A 13,611-nucleotide genomic window follows, 5' to 3' on the forward strand; every position below is an offset into this window, starting at 1 on the left:
ACTATGCCCCAGTTGCAACCCCAGACCAGTGGTTTTCAACTCAATAGTATCACCTGAGATTCCTTGGAAAAATAACTATATCCCAGAAGCCACCTCCAGAGATTTTCCTTAGTTTGGGTGGGACCTAAATGATTTTAATGTACAGCCATGGATAAGAACCACTGCAAAATTTTTGCAGGCTGGACTTTATTTATTTATTTTTATCGTGTTTGGGAGGCAGAGAGTGAGCGAGCTTCTCTCCACTGATGCAATCCCTGAAATACTTGCAACAATGAGGGTTGGGCCGGGGCAAAGCCAGCAACACGAAACGCCAAGCACGTGCTCCTGAAGGCTGTGATTTTATATCACTCATTTGGAAATGCCGAACACCTAACCCGTGTGTGTGTGTTTGACTGTTTTTCAACAGCAGGGAGCAATGGTGTTGTCTCTTCCTCCACTGAGCTACTATGGTGCTGATATATGTAGCTGTAAAGGCCCTTTGAGAAATTGGGTTCACCTTAGGTAATTTTTAAGGCACCTAACCTTAATAAAAATTAATAGGTAGACAATATCCAGAAGAACTATGGGGTGGGTGTTTGGCACAGCACGGCTGTCACTACTTGGGTTGCCTGTATCCCATATTGTATCCCTGGAGTCGAGTCCAGGCTATTTTGCTTCTGATCCAGCTTCCGCTAGTAATGCCTATCCTGAGAGGCAGCAGGTGGTGCAATCTTTCTCTCTCTCTCTCTGTTGTCAAACAAAAATGAAAATAAGTAAAACAATTTAAAAGACACTGGTTAAGATGTCATGTACTCTATTAAAGTGCCTGTATTCAATTCCTGCCTTAGAGCTCCAGACTTCAGCTTCTGATTCCAGCTTCCTACCTCTGGGGGGCAGCAATGATGGGTCAAATAGTTGGATCCCTGGCACCCATGTAGGATATGCAGATTGAATTTCCAGCTCCTGGCTTGGCTTTGACCCCATCCTGGCTGATGTAGACATTTGGAAAGTGACCCCACTGATGAGATCTCTCTCTCTCTCTCTCAAGTAAATAATAAAAAAGATACATTTGAATTATGTTTTTAATTTTTACAGGATATTAGTGACTGTATTACCATATAAATGATACTTGTTAGAATGTCCCTAAGGGTTTGGTGCTCATGGATTCACCATCTCTGAGCAAATTGGTGGTATGTACTATCGGGACAAGGGAAAACAAGACCATTTCCCTCCCCTCTCAGGTACCCACAGTGCATTTTCCAGTGACTTCTTGGAGACATTGATGACAACCAGTTTCCAGTCCAGTTTCAAGAGATGGAGGGGACTGTCTAAAGATCTAATGTTGCTTTAGAATAGGTAATTTTGAAGTGGGAAAATTCTATTAAGGAAAGAGAACACAGTGATTGGTCAGACTGCATTTCAGAAATCCCCTATGTTTTTATTGGTTTGGAAAAAAGGGGGTGCTCTACAATCCTTTTTTTTTTTTTTTTTTTAGATTTATCTATTCATTTGAGAGGTAGGGTTACAGATGGAGGAAGTCTTCTATCTGCTGATTCCCCTCCCAAATGGCTGCAATGGCCAGAGCTGGGCCGATCTCAGGGAGCCAGGAGCTTCTTCTGGGTCTCCTGCATGGATGCAGGGACCCAAGCACTTGGGCCATTTTTTGCTGCTTTCCCAGGTGCATTAGCCGGGAGCTGGAAGAGAAACAGAGCAGCCAGGACCTAAATTGGCACCAATATGGGATGTCGGCGCCACAAGTGGAGGCTTAACCTACTACGCCACAGTGCTGGCCCCTAAATACAACCTTACAAGCAAGAGCCAAGTGCTGTTTGAAGTCCCAGCATGGTGTTGTGTGTGCTTTCTCACCAAAATAGCTCTGCTTTTCCCTCTGCCTGGAATATCTACCCTGCCCCCAACCTTGGCCACTTGATCTTCAGCCTGGACTTTTCTTTTTCTTTCTTTTTTTTTTTTTTTCTTTTTTTAAGGGAAAGTTTATTGGGGGAAACCCAACAGGCTGGAGGGAAGGGGCGAAGAAAGAAAAAGAGAGAGAGAAGGAGAGCATAACAGAGACAGAGACAGAGACAGGTCAGGAGATGGAGAGGAAGAGAGAGAGAGAGAGAGACTTGTTCAGGAACGGGTCCTTTTAAAACTTTGCCATGGGATGTCAGCCTGGACTTTTCTATAAATACATTGTTGATCCATACAGAAATGCTTAAGTGCTCTTTCCCAGGCCCCCAGTGGACAAAGTTTCCCCTTCATTATGGTGATTGACACATGGTCCCACCTGTTGTATCTTGAGGCTGGGAGGTCCTGAATGCTAATAGGTGCTTAATAAAAAAAAAAATCGTGAAGAAATGTGCTCTTTCTTGTGAGATAAGGAGTCTTTAAAACAAAAATCACAAGGTAATTTGGAAGAAAATTATAATTATGTCTAGACTCCAAATGTTGTGTGACCCTGCCACAATTTTGAGCTTTGGGGACACTTGTTTGTATTGTAATCCATTTTCAGGACTCTGTGACAGGAAAGCTGGCACCTCTGGGAGAAGGAACACATATTTCTGCTATTTATCTATCACATAAGCCACATATTGTTCCTAAATGCCAGAGGGACTTAACAGTAGTGATGAAAATGCAGTAGGCAAAAGAAATGGCATCAAATTATCAGTGTAGCTAAACCAGTGGTCTGTTATAGGCTGATTAAACACATACGTGTAACAGCCACAAGGTGGCAGCTTAGAACTATGACATTACAGAAAGAACATTTCAAGACCCAACCATTTGCAATGTGGCCAGGGAGGGGAAAGGAGCGTAGGCACAATTAGAACAGCAGCAGGGAGAGAGAGTGTGGTGTGTGATAGTCACTGCACACGTCTTTATAGTTTTATCTTCCCTAGAAAAATGACAAACACACATGCACATGCACATAGACAGCATGGCCTCATCAAATGTAACATTAACAAGTCTTTCTCAAGAAACATCAGCAAAACAGTGAGTCTGCCATGCCAGTGTGCCTTGGCCTCAGGTGCCTCCACTTCCTTCATCCCTCTTGTGGTATGTTTTTATAGCTGGTTAAGGACTTCCTGAGGGCAATTCTACTTTTATTTGATTTTTCACTTAGCCTGTTTACTTTAGAACCTCACACTGTTATAAATCACTACTCTACTCTGCTTATAAAAATGCACACATATAAATATATATTTTTATATATGAATGTCCCCTTCCTGCCCACTTCTTAGAGCAAACGTGCACTATTCAGAGGTCCAGGAAACTCAAGGTGCCCTCCCAGTTCAGATCCCTACTGTGAACATGTCCAACATGGTCTTGTTATTTGAACACCAGTTCTTATAAGATGATTGTGAAACTTTGGATTGCTACAAGGCAACTCTCAGAAGAGCAAACACAATGTCTGAAATGAATCATTTTAGCAGTACTTTGCACAGATAAGGAATTACCAAAGACTGATTCCAAATTCAACTCACTTAATAAGAAGTTTTTAAAAGCTTGACATCAGAATCAAGTGAAAGCAGGAACTATTGAAGTAATTAAAAAGGAATGTTATTAATAGTAAACCATATACACTCCTTAGAATTTAACTGTTAGGTAGCTTGCAAATCAAAATGGTATTTTAATAAAATCATATTTCCTCAGACCAGCTCTAGGCTAAAAACCATAGATATAGGGTGAGGGGTAAGACACCGTCCTATCTTCAAGGAACTTGTAACCTGGTGGGAAAAGATGACAGGCCTTTAAGTACTCACTGAAGTACAGTGAGAACAAATGCTGTAGAATTTCAGAGGAGGAAGGGAGACTTCCAAGAGGGGACTGACATTGGCCTGGACTTTGGAAGATGACTGATACCTGGATAATAACAGGAGGGTGAAGCCGTCTCGGTGCAGAGGGCCAAGAAACAGGCTCAGGAGGGCGTGTTCAGGACAGACTGAGTAAAGCAGGGTAGCCAGAGAAGTCATGGAGGGTGTGGGGGAGATAAGCATAAGCTATAGATAAGACAGACAGGGAAGCCAAGCTCAGAGTCTTCCTGGGGGCAGCCTTTGGCACAGCAGTGGAAACTTTGCTTGCAATGCCCACATCTCACACCGGAGATTCTGGGTGTGAGTCCTGGTTATGATTTAACTTCCTGAGAGGCAGAGGGTGATGGCTGAAATACTTGAGTTTCTACCACCCATTGTGAGTGAGCCAAATTTAATCCCAGACTCTGAAGAGTGAACCAATGGGTGGAAGATCTTTGATTCTCTTTCTCTCTCTCTGCCTTTCAAATAAATAAAATAAATACATAAAATATTAATATCTGTAAAAAATTCTGTTCTTTCACCCAGGGGCACTAAAAGTTTTTGAACAGGGGAATGACCTGGTAGAGAATAAGCTTGGAAAATATTATGCGGGTCTATTGGTCTGGGTGTAATTATAGACAGTGTTTCTTTTGTTTTTAAAAATCCTCCAAATACCATAAAATATAACCTGTAGCTACAGTGCTTATAAGAATATTCAAACATATTAGAGCCAGGAGGTTTATCACTCATAAGTGGATGATGGTGCCTAACCCAAGAGTTGAAGGGTAATTAGCATGGAGAATGAAAGAGGTTGGGGGATGTGGTTTTGGAAAGGGATGTACAGGGAAACTGCTAATGCCTGGTGTAATTGGCATTTAGAGTGTGATGTTGGAAGGAACAGGAGATCAAGCGAAAGATGTAAAGAGAGCATGGAGAGCCTCAAGTGCTATAGTGCACAGCTTGGACTTAATCTTGTAGCTCCCAGGTTACCGCTGAAGGCCTTACTCAGAAAATGAGAGGACGTTTTGCATTCTGGGCAGATTATTCTGTTTGTGTGGAAGAGGGAACCATGTTAGCAGATGGGGCCCGTTGGGAGGCTGAAGTTCAGAAGAGAGAAATGCTGGGTCTGGAAGGTTAGGGTGGTGGATGATGGTATGGAGCGGGGAGATAAGAGGATTCCAAAGTGTTGTGGAAGAAAAATGAGCTGAACTTGATATGACATAGATGTGATTGTGATGGGGAAGGGGAAGTCCCCGGAAAACAAGTATTCTCTTACTGCTGAGCCTGGGAAGAAGGGGAAACCATTACTGCAGGAACAGATTCTCCCTGAGAGGAACATGGTGATTTGAGTGCCACATCTGTTGATTTTGATAGCTGTCCAGCAGGAATTGGATATTGAATCCTAAGATGAGGGATAAACAGTGCCTGAAACCATGACAATATATTAGATCATCCAGACTAACATGTAACGATACCTAATAATTTCTAACATTTGTTTTACTAATTCTATGGGTTTGTATGTGTTAACTTATTTCATTCTCCCAACAAATATATTCAGTTGATACTTTTATTCCATTTATGTAACAATGGGAGAATAGAAACAATAAAAAGAGACTTGTGGGTCTGATGCTGTGGCATGGTAGGTTAAGGCTCTGTCTGCAGCATCAACATCCCATATGGGCACCGGTTTGTGTCCCAGCTGCTCCACTTCTGATCTAGCCCTCTGCTATGGCCTGGAAAGCCATGGAAGAGGGACCAAATGCTTGGGCCCCTGCACCCATGTGGGAGACCCAGAAGAAGCTCCTGGCCTCTGTCTTTGGATCTACTCAGCTCTGGCTGTTGTGGCTATTTGGGGAGTGAACCAAGAGAGAGAAGATCTTTCTCTGTCTCTCCCTCTCTGTCTGTGACTCTGCCTTTCAAATAAATAAAATATTTAAAGAAGAAGGAGGAGGAGGGAGAGGTGGAGGTAGAGGAGAAGGAGGGACTTGCTATAGCCTCCCCACTCCCTATTTACCTACCTGCAGCATGTACTCAATTTACTGACCTCAAGTGCTTGGTCTACTGTGGATGAAAGTGCACTTTTCTTAGAGTGCATCCTTCCACTTGTGCTGGTTCCCATCCTCTCTCACTCCTATAGACATTGTTTCAGCCATTGTCCACTCTCTGTACATAATAAAAGTTTGCCTCTATTGGATCATTCCTGTTAGCATGCAAACATGTTATTATTTCTAGTAGTTCAAACAAAACCAAAACTCTCTCTTGAGCCCATTCTGACTTGTAGTTCCCATCCCATTTTTTCCCCTCCCTTTTCCATTTCAAGAGTTTCTGTACTTGTTGTCTTTAACGTCTGCATTTTATTCTCATTTGAATTCATTCTGGTTTGCCTCCTATTACTTGTGGTCTGCCAAAATTGTCATTCACAGCGTAGTTGAAGCCCTCCACTTTGCTAAATTCTACAAAGAGCTTTCAGGTCTTATGCTCTTTGACCTATTTGCTGCACCTGACACAGCTGACCACCTCTTCACTCTTCTCATCACTTGCTTTGGAGGCTATGACATTCTCAGTTCCTGTCTTACCTCTCTGCTCACTCCCTCTTAGTTTCCTTTGCTTATTCCTCTTGAGCTTCCTAAGCTTTTGGTGGACAGGGCCTGAGGGACCAATCCTTGTATCTCTTCTCTGTTCATACCTTGATTATCTCATCAAATTTCATAGTGTTAAATACTATTTGCAGTCTGTTAATCTCAAATTGGTAATTCTAGGTTATGTAGAACCTCTAGGCTTCATAGATCCAACTATTGTCTCCAACTTGATGTCCAAGAGAAAGCTTCAACTTTGTCTAAACTAAATTGCTGATCTCCTCCCACTCCATTCAGCTTGGTTTTCCACAGTTTGTCCAATTGTAGTTAATTGCAGCTCTCTTGTTCTCCTTACTCAGCTCCAAAACTTGTGCTCATCTTTGATTCTTCTTTTTCTCCCATACCCTATATCCAATCCAAATTCCATTGACCACTCATGCAGTGTATTCCTAATAGAGCAGCCAGAATAATCCTGCTAAAATTTGATTGGTCTTGTTATTCTGCTCAAAATCACCCACTGGATCCTTACCTGACACATTAAAAAAAAAAAAAAACTTGGCTTCTATTAAGTTTTTATTTATTTGACAGATAGAGTTACAGACAGTGAGAGAGAGAAAGAGAGAAAGGTCTTCCTTCCGTTGGTTCACCCCCCAAATGGCTGCTACGGCCAGAACTGCACCGATCCGAAGCCAGGAGCTAGGTGCTTTTTGCCAGTCTCCCATGTGGGTGCAGGGTCCCAAGCACTTGGGCCATCCTCCACTGCCCTCCCGGGCCACAGCAGAGAGCTGGACTGGAAGAGGAGCAACCGGGACTAGAACCCAGCACCCATATGGGATACCGGCGCCGCAGGCAGAGGATTAATTAACCAAGTGAGCCACGGCACTGGCCCCAGCAGCCAGGGTTTTAGAAATGTCTTACAAGCCCTCTCTTTTTCCACTCTTAAATTTAACAGGGATCACTTTTCAGTTAAAATTTAAACACCTAAGAATAATTGTGTGTTAATTACAGAGTTCAACCACTAATACTAGAACAACAACAACAAATACTAAAAAGGATAAAGTATTACATTGTACATCTAGAGTCAGGACAAGAGCTGATGAGGTCATTGTTTCTTATAGTGTCCATTTCACTTCAACAGGTTTCCCCTTTGGTGCTCAGTTGTCACCGATCAGGGAAAACAAATGATATTTGTCTCTTTGGGACTGGCTTAATTCACTCAGCATGATGTTTTCCAGATTCCTCCATCTTGTTGCAAATGACCGGGTTTCATTGTTTCTTACTGCTGTATAGTATTCTATGGAGTACATGTCCCATAATTTCTTTATCCAGTCTACTGTTGATGGGCATTTGGGTTGGTTCCAGGTCTTAGCTATTGTGAATTGAGCTGCAATAATCATTAAGGTGCAGATGGCTTTTTTATTTGCCAAATTAATTTCCTTTGGGTAAATTCCAAGGAGTGGGATGGCTGGGTTGTATGGTAGGGTTATGTTCAGGTTTCTGAGGAATCTCCAGACTGACTTCCATAGTGGCTTAACCAGTTTGCATTCCCACCAACAGTGGGTTAGTGTCCCTTTTTCCCCACATCCTCTCCAGCATCTGTTGTTGGTAGATTTCTGAATGTGAGCCATTCTAACCGGGGTGAGGTGAAACCTCATTGTGGTTTTGATTTGCATTTCTCTGAAGGCTAGTGATCTTGAACATTTTTTCATGTGTCTGTTGGCCATTTGGATTTCCTCTTTCGAAAAAATGTCTATTGAGGTCCTTGGCCCATCTCTTAAGTGGGTTGTTTGTTTTGTTGTTGTGGATTTTCTTGATTTCTTTGTAGATTCTGGTTATCAACCCTTTATCTGTAGTATAGTTTGCAAATATTTTTTCCCATTCTGTTGGTTGCCTCTTCACTTTCCTGACTGTTTCTTTTGAAGTACAGAAACTTCTCAATTTGATGCAATCCCAAATGTTAATTTTGGTTTTGACTGCCTATGCTCCTGGGGTCTTTTCCAAGAAGTCTTTGCCTGTACCTATATCTTGCAGGGTTTCTCCAATGCTCTCTAATAATTTGATGGTGTTGGGTCGTAGATTTAAGTCTTTAATCCATGTTGAGTGAATTTTTGTGTAAGGTGAAAGGTATGGGCCTTGCTTCAAGCTTCTGCATGTGGAAATCCAATTTTCCCAGCACCATTTATTGAATAGACTGTCCTTACTCCAGGGATTAGTTTTGGATCTTTGATCAAATATAAGTTGGCTGTAGATGTTTGGATTGATTTCTGGTGTTTCTATTCTGTTCCATTGGTCTATCCATCTGTTTCTGTACCAGTACCATGCTGTTTTGATAACGACTGCCCTGTAGTATGTCCTGAAATCTGGTATTGTGATGCCTCCAGCTTTGTTTTTGTTGTACAAGATTGCTTTGGCTATTTGAGGTCTTCTGTGTCTCCATATGAATTTCAGCATCATTTTTTCCAGATCTGAGAAGAATGTCTTTGGTATCTTGATTGGTATTGCATTGAATGTATAAATTGCTTTTGGGAGAATAGACATTTTGATGATATTGATTCTTCCAATCCATGAGCATGGAAGATTTCTCCATTTTTTGGTATCCTCTTCTATTTCTTTCTCTAAGGTTTTGTAGTTTTCATCGTAGAGATCTTTAACGTCCTTGGTTAAGTTTATTCCAAGGTATTTGATTGTTTTTGTAGCCCTTTCTTGCCAATCCCCACACAATTTAACCTCCCCTCTTGCTATTCTCTTCCTCACTGACTCACATCATCTCCACTGTTCACTTTAAAAAAAAAAGTTTTAGAGACAGAGAGAATTCTCCCATCTGCTGTTTCATTACCCGAATGCTCTCACAACAGCCAGGGCTTGGCCAGGCCGAAGCTGGGAACTGAGCATTCAATTCAGGTTTCCTACGAGGGTGTCAGGGACCCAACTACTTGAGCCATCTCTGCTGCCTCCCATGGTCTGCACTATCAGAAAGCTGGAGTCAGGACCTGGAGCCAGGTATTGAACCAGACACTTTGAAATGGAACACAGCTGTCTCATCAGTGTCTTAACTCCTAAGCCAAACACCTGTCCCCTTGCTGTTCTTTCAACATGTCTGCTGTGCCCTCAATTCAGAGCCTTTCATTTACTATCTCTTTTGCCTAGGAATTCATAACCCATAAAAATCCCCAATGCTTGCTCCTTCATTTATTTCAGACTATGACTCAAGTGTCACTTTCTTAGGAAATCCTTCTCTGACAATCCTATGAAATGTTCTATCCCTCCCTCATCCTCTTTCATAACTGTGGTGTATTTGCCTTGTGCCCACCTTACTGAGCTGGTATTATGCATCCTAGATTCTCCTCTCTGCAGAGTTCTGAGGCCACGTGGGCCAGAGGAACATGTTGCACAAGACCTAGGAGGCAGAAGTGGAGGACCAGCCACACGGTGTTGATGCTTGGATGACTTTACTGATGGAAGCTGTTGGTGCAGCTGAGTGCATTGCTGCTTGACTGCTGGCTCAGTTCGTAGTCACTTGGTTGGCAGAGGGCAGTAGCTGGGTCCCACTTTAGTTTCTCAGACTGCTAGGTATGGGTGCATTTGTTTCCATGATAAAGGCATCAGCTTCTCCCGCAGGACTCCTCCCCCCATTACTGAAACTGGAGGCTTGGAGATGGTGAGAGATTGATGAGAGAGTTCCAGTTCATTCTCGTAGCTTCCAGCTTGGCTGCATGGGTTCCATCTTTCTTCCCTTACTTCATGGCCATCTTCCTTTGCTGACCACATGCCCTGCTAACTTCAGGCACCAATACCAGACACAGAAGCAACAGCCTCCTGTAGACTGTTTAACCAGCCCCCACAACTGCATAAAGGTAAATCCCGTAAGTCCTTGTGTATGTGTAGTAGGCTAATAATGTTTAAACACCAGTTTTCTGGGGTGTGAGAATCCTGATATGCAGCATTTGACAATTTCTTTGTTTTCAGTATTTCACTAGGGCCAATTTCAAGCTACCACTGGATGGAAAACAGCGAAGGTGTGCCAACAATTAACTCTTTGCAGCTACTGATAGCTGTGGCTGCAGGACACCACCGTTCATATTTCCTATGGCCTTCTCTTATTGAATTTGGTTTCCTAAAGATTTATTTATTTATTTAAAGGCAGTTATACAACACACACACACACACACACAGAGATCATTGGTTCACTCCTCAGTTGGCTGCACCAGGCCAAAATCAAGAGTCTGGAACTCTATCTGGATCCCCAGTTTGGGTGGTAGGGGCCCAAGCACTTGGGCCATCTTCTGCTGCTTTCCTAGGTGCATTAGTTGGAAGCTGGATTGGAAGCAGAGCAGCCAAGACTTGAAGCAGAGATCATTTGGGATGCCAGCATCTCGAATGGTGGCTTAGCCTGTTGTGCCATAACACTAGCCACTCTTATTGAATTCTGTCTCGTAACCTACCAATTTTTTCCCCATGGCTCTTAGTACTTTCTAACATGCTACATGTTTTAGTTATTTGCCTCTTACCTTGGAATGTAAGCTCTATCAAAGCAGTGATTTTTGCCTGTTTTGTTCACTGCTGAATCCTGACTCTTAGAACAAGTACTGGCATTTAAGAGCTGTCTCATATGTATACTGAAGCAATGAATTGCAGCATGGGAGGAAAAATGTGGCAATAAAATAACTGTGGATCTGGTAGAGGAAGAACACAAGTAGGAATTGTTAGAACTTTGTCAAGGTGATGTCAGGTTTGATTCAGTTCAGTTCAGCAAATATTTGTTGAGTGCTTATCACATGGCACATGTTGTTAGCTGTGGGGCACAGGGAGAGAATAAGGCATGGTTATGGATCTGCTGGAATTCAGCAAGGCCTGAGAAAAAGGGAGAGAAATCATTTGCAAAGTAATGAAGGACAATAGAGAGTTTCAAAATTGAGGAAATACTCAACAGTGCCAAACCTACACAATGGAGAGTAAGAAAGTGATTGAAAAGTAACTCCTTTATGGAGCGATTAAAAAAACTATAGGGGCCTTCCTCTGAGAAGTTCCATTCTCTGGATATTATATTCCCAAAGCATTTTGGCCATGGTATCTTGTAGCTATGTGACACAATTTTTTCCTTGACAACCATCTCTTTGGGCTGTAGCATCTTAAAGACAGGGCTGTTGTTAAAACTCTATATTCTTGGGACTGGTGTTGTGGCATAGCTGGTTAAACTTCTGCCTGTAGCGCTGACATCCCATATGGGCTCTGGTTTGAGTCTTGGCTGCTCTACTTCTGATCCAGATCCCTGCTAATGCACCTGGAATAGCAGCTGAAGATGGCCTAAGTGCATGGGTCCTTGTACCCACGTGGGAGACCTGAAAGAGGCTCCTGGTTCCCAGATTAAACCTAGCCCAGCCCTGGCCATTGAAGTCATTTGGGGAGTAAATCAGCAAGTGGAATACTCTTTCTCTCTCTCTCTCTCTCTCTCTCTCTCTCTCTCTCTCCTTCTCTCTCTGTATTTCTGCCTTTCAAGTTAGTAAATACATCTATACTCTTGAAGCAAATGTTTTCAAAGCATATATCTGATAAAATGTTAAAATAAGAAATATAAAAAAAGAAGCCAGCATTGTAGATCAGTGAGTTAAGCCTCCACCTGCAGTACCGGCATCCCATGTGAGCACCAGTTTGAGTCCTAGCTGCTCCACTTCTGATTCAGTTCCTTGCTAATACTCCTGGGAAAGCAGGAGAAGATGGCCAAAGTGCCTGGGCTTCTGCCACCCACCTGGGAGACCAGGATGGAGTTCTGGGCTCCTGGTTTCAGCTTGGCCTAGCCCTGTCTATTGTGGGCATTTAGGAGTGAACCAGTGAATGGAAAATCTCTCTCTCTCTCTCCCTCCACTCTCCTCTCTCTTCCTCTCTGTGTCACTCTGCACTTCTCTTCTTTTTAATACCTCCTGTTGAAAGGCATTTTTTTTTAAGATTTGTATATGTATTTATTTGAAAAGCAGAACAGCAGAGAGAGAGAGAGAGAGAGAGAGAGATCTTCCACCAGTTGACAGCTTCCCCTTCTGTGGGGATCAACAAGTGGTCTGACAGCCCCTCCTGTCCCTCCCCTCCCCACTATTCCCACCTTCCTGGGTCTTCCCACCCTTACTTCCTTCTTCCCCATGATCACTGGCTTCATCTTTGCTGCCAACATGCCTAAGGCTTTCTCTTTCCTGTTAGACCTGCTTAAGTTTCCATCCTACCATTTCCTGTCCTCTCACCGCCAAATTCTCACTCATGTGGACTGTGCCAACAACTTCCATGTCTTTTCTATCCTCTGTAGACCCGCTTTGTCCACTTCTGAGTAGCATGATATAGTCTTTCTGTCCTGCTTGATCCTTCCTAGGACATAAAACCATCCCTTTGTACAGCACATCACACCGTAGACACTTTCCTCCTGGTAGTCACTTAGACATCTCAATAATTAGATTGACTGTTTCAGAATCATGGTGCTCGTGTTCAAATTACCCTTATTTTAACTTTATTAGTGGCTCAAAAGCACTAGAATAGTGATGCTGACAATATGAATATGCCAAAGAAAAGCTAATACACTGTTGGTGGGAATCTAAACCATCATGGAAGACAGTATGATGATTCCTCAGAAATCTGAAAATAGATCTACCGTGTGACCCAGCCATCCCACTCCTGGGAATTTACCCAAATGAAATTAAATCAGCACATGAAAGAGTTATCTGTAGCCCCATGTTTATAGTAGCTCAATTCACCACAGCTAAAATATGGAATCAACCCAGATGTCCATCAATTAATGACTGGATAAAGAAATTGTGGTACACATACACTATAAAATACTACTCAGCCATAAAAAAGAATGAAATCCCATCTTCCACAACAAAATGGATGCAATTGGAGACCATTATGCTTAGTGAAATAAGCCAGTACCAAAAAGACAAATAGCATATGTTTTCCCTGATTTGTGGTAACTAAAATACAGAGTACAAAAAATGCAATGTATACGAATGAAATTGATATCTTGATATTTTATTATTGTTTATAGCCCTTGTCTATACTCTGGAACAATGGTTTTTCTACTTATTGCTTGTTGAATTATTTATTTAGTGGAGAATTAAGCTTGTGATTACACAGTAAATTGAAAGTATGTCATTGCAAAAAATAAAAAAAAAATAAGAAAGGAAGGAGGAGGAAGGGTGACAGCAACAGAGGAAGAGAGGAAATGTCACAATGGGAAATGTCATTATGTTCTTTTTTTTAAAAAAAGATTTATTTTATTTATTTGGAAG

Source organism: Lepus europaeus, chromosome 9, assembly GCF_033115175.1.
Source record: "Lepus europaeus isolate LE1 chromosome 9, mLepTim1.pri, whole genome shotgun sequence".
NCBI classification, from domain to species: domain Eukaryota; kingdom Metazoa; phylum Chordata; class Mammalia; order Lagomorpha; family Leporidae; genus Lepus; species Lepus europaeus.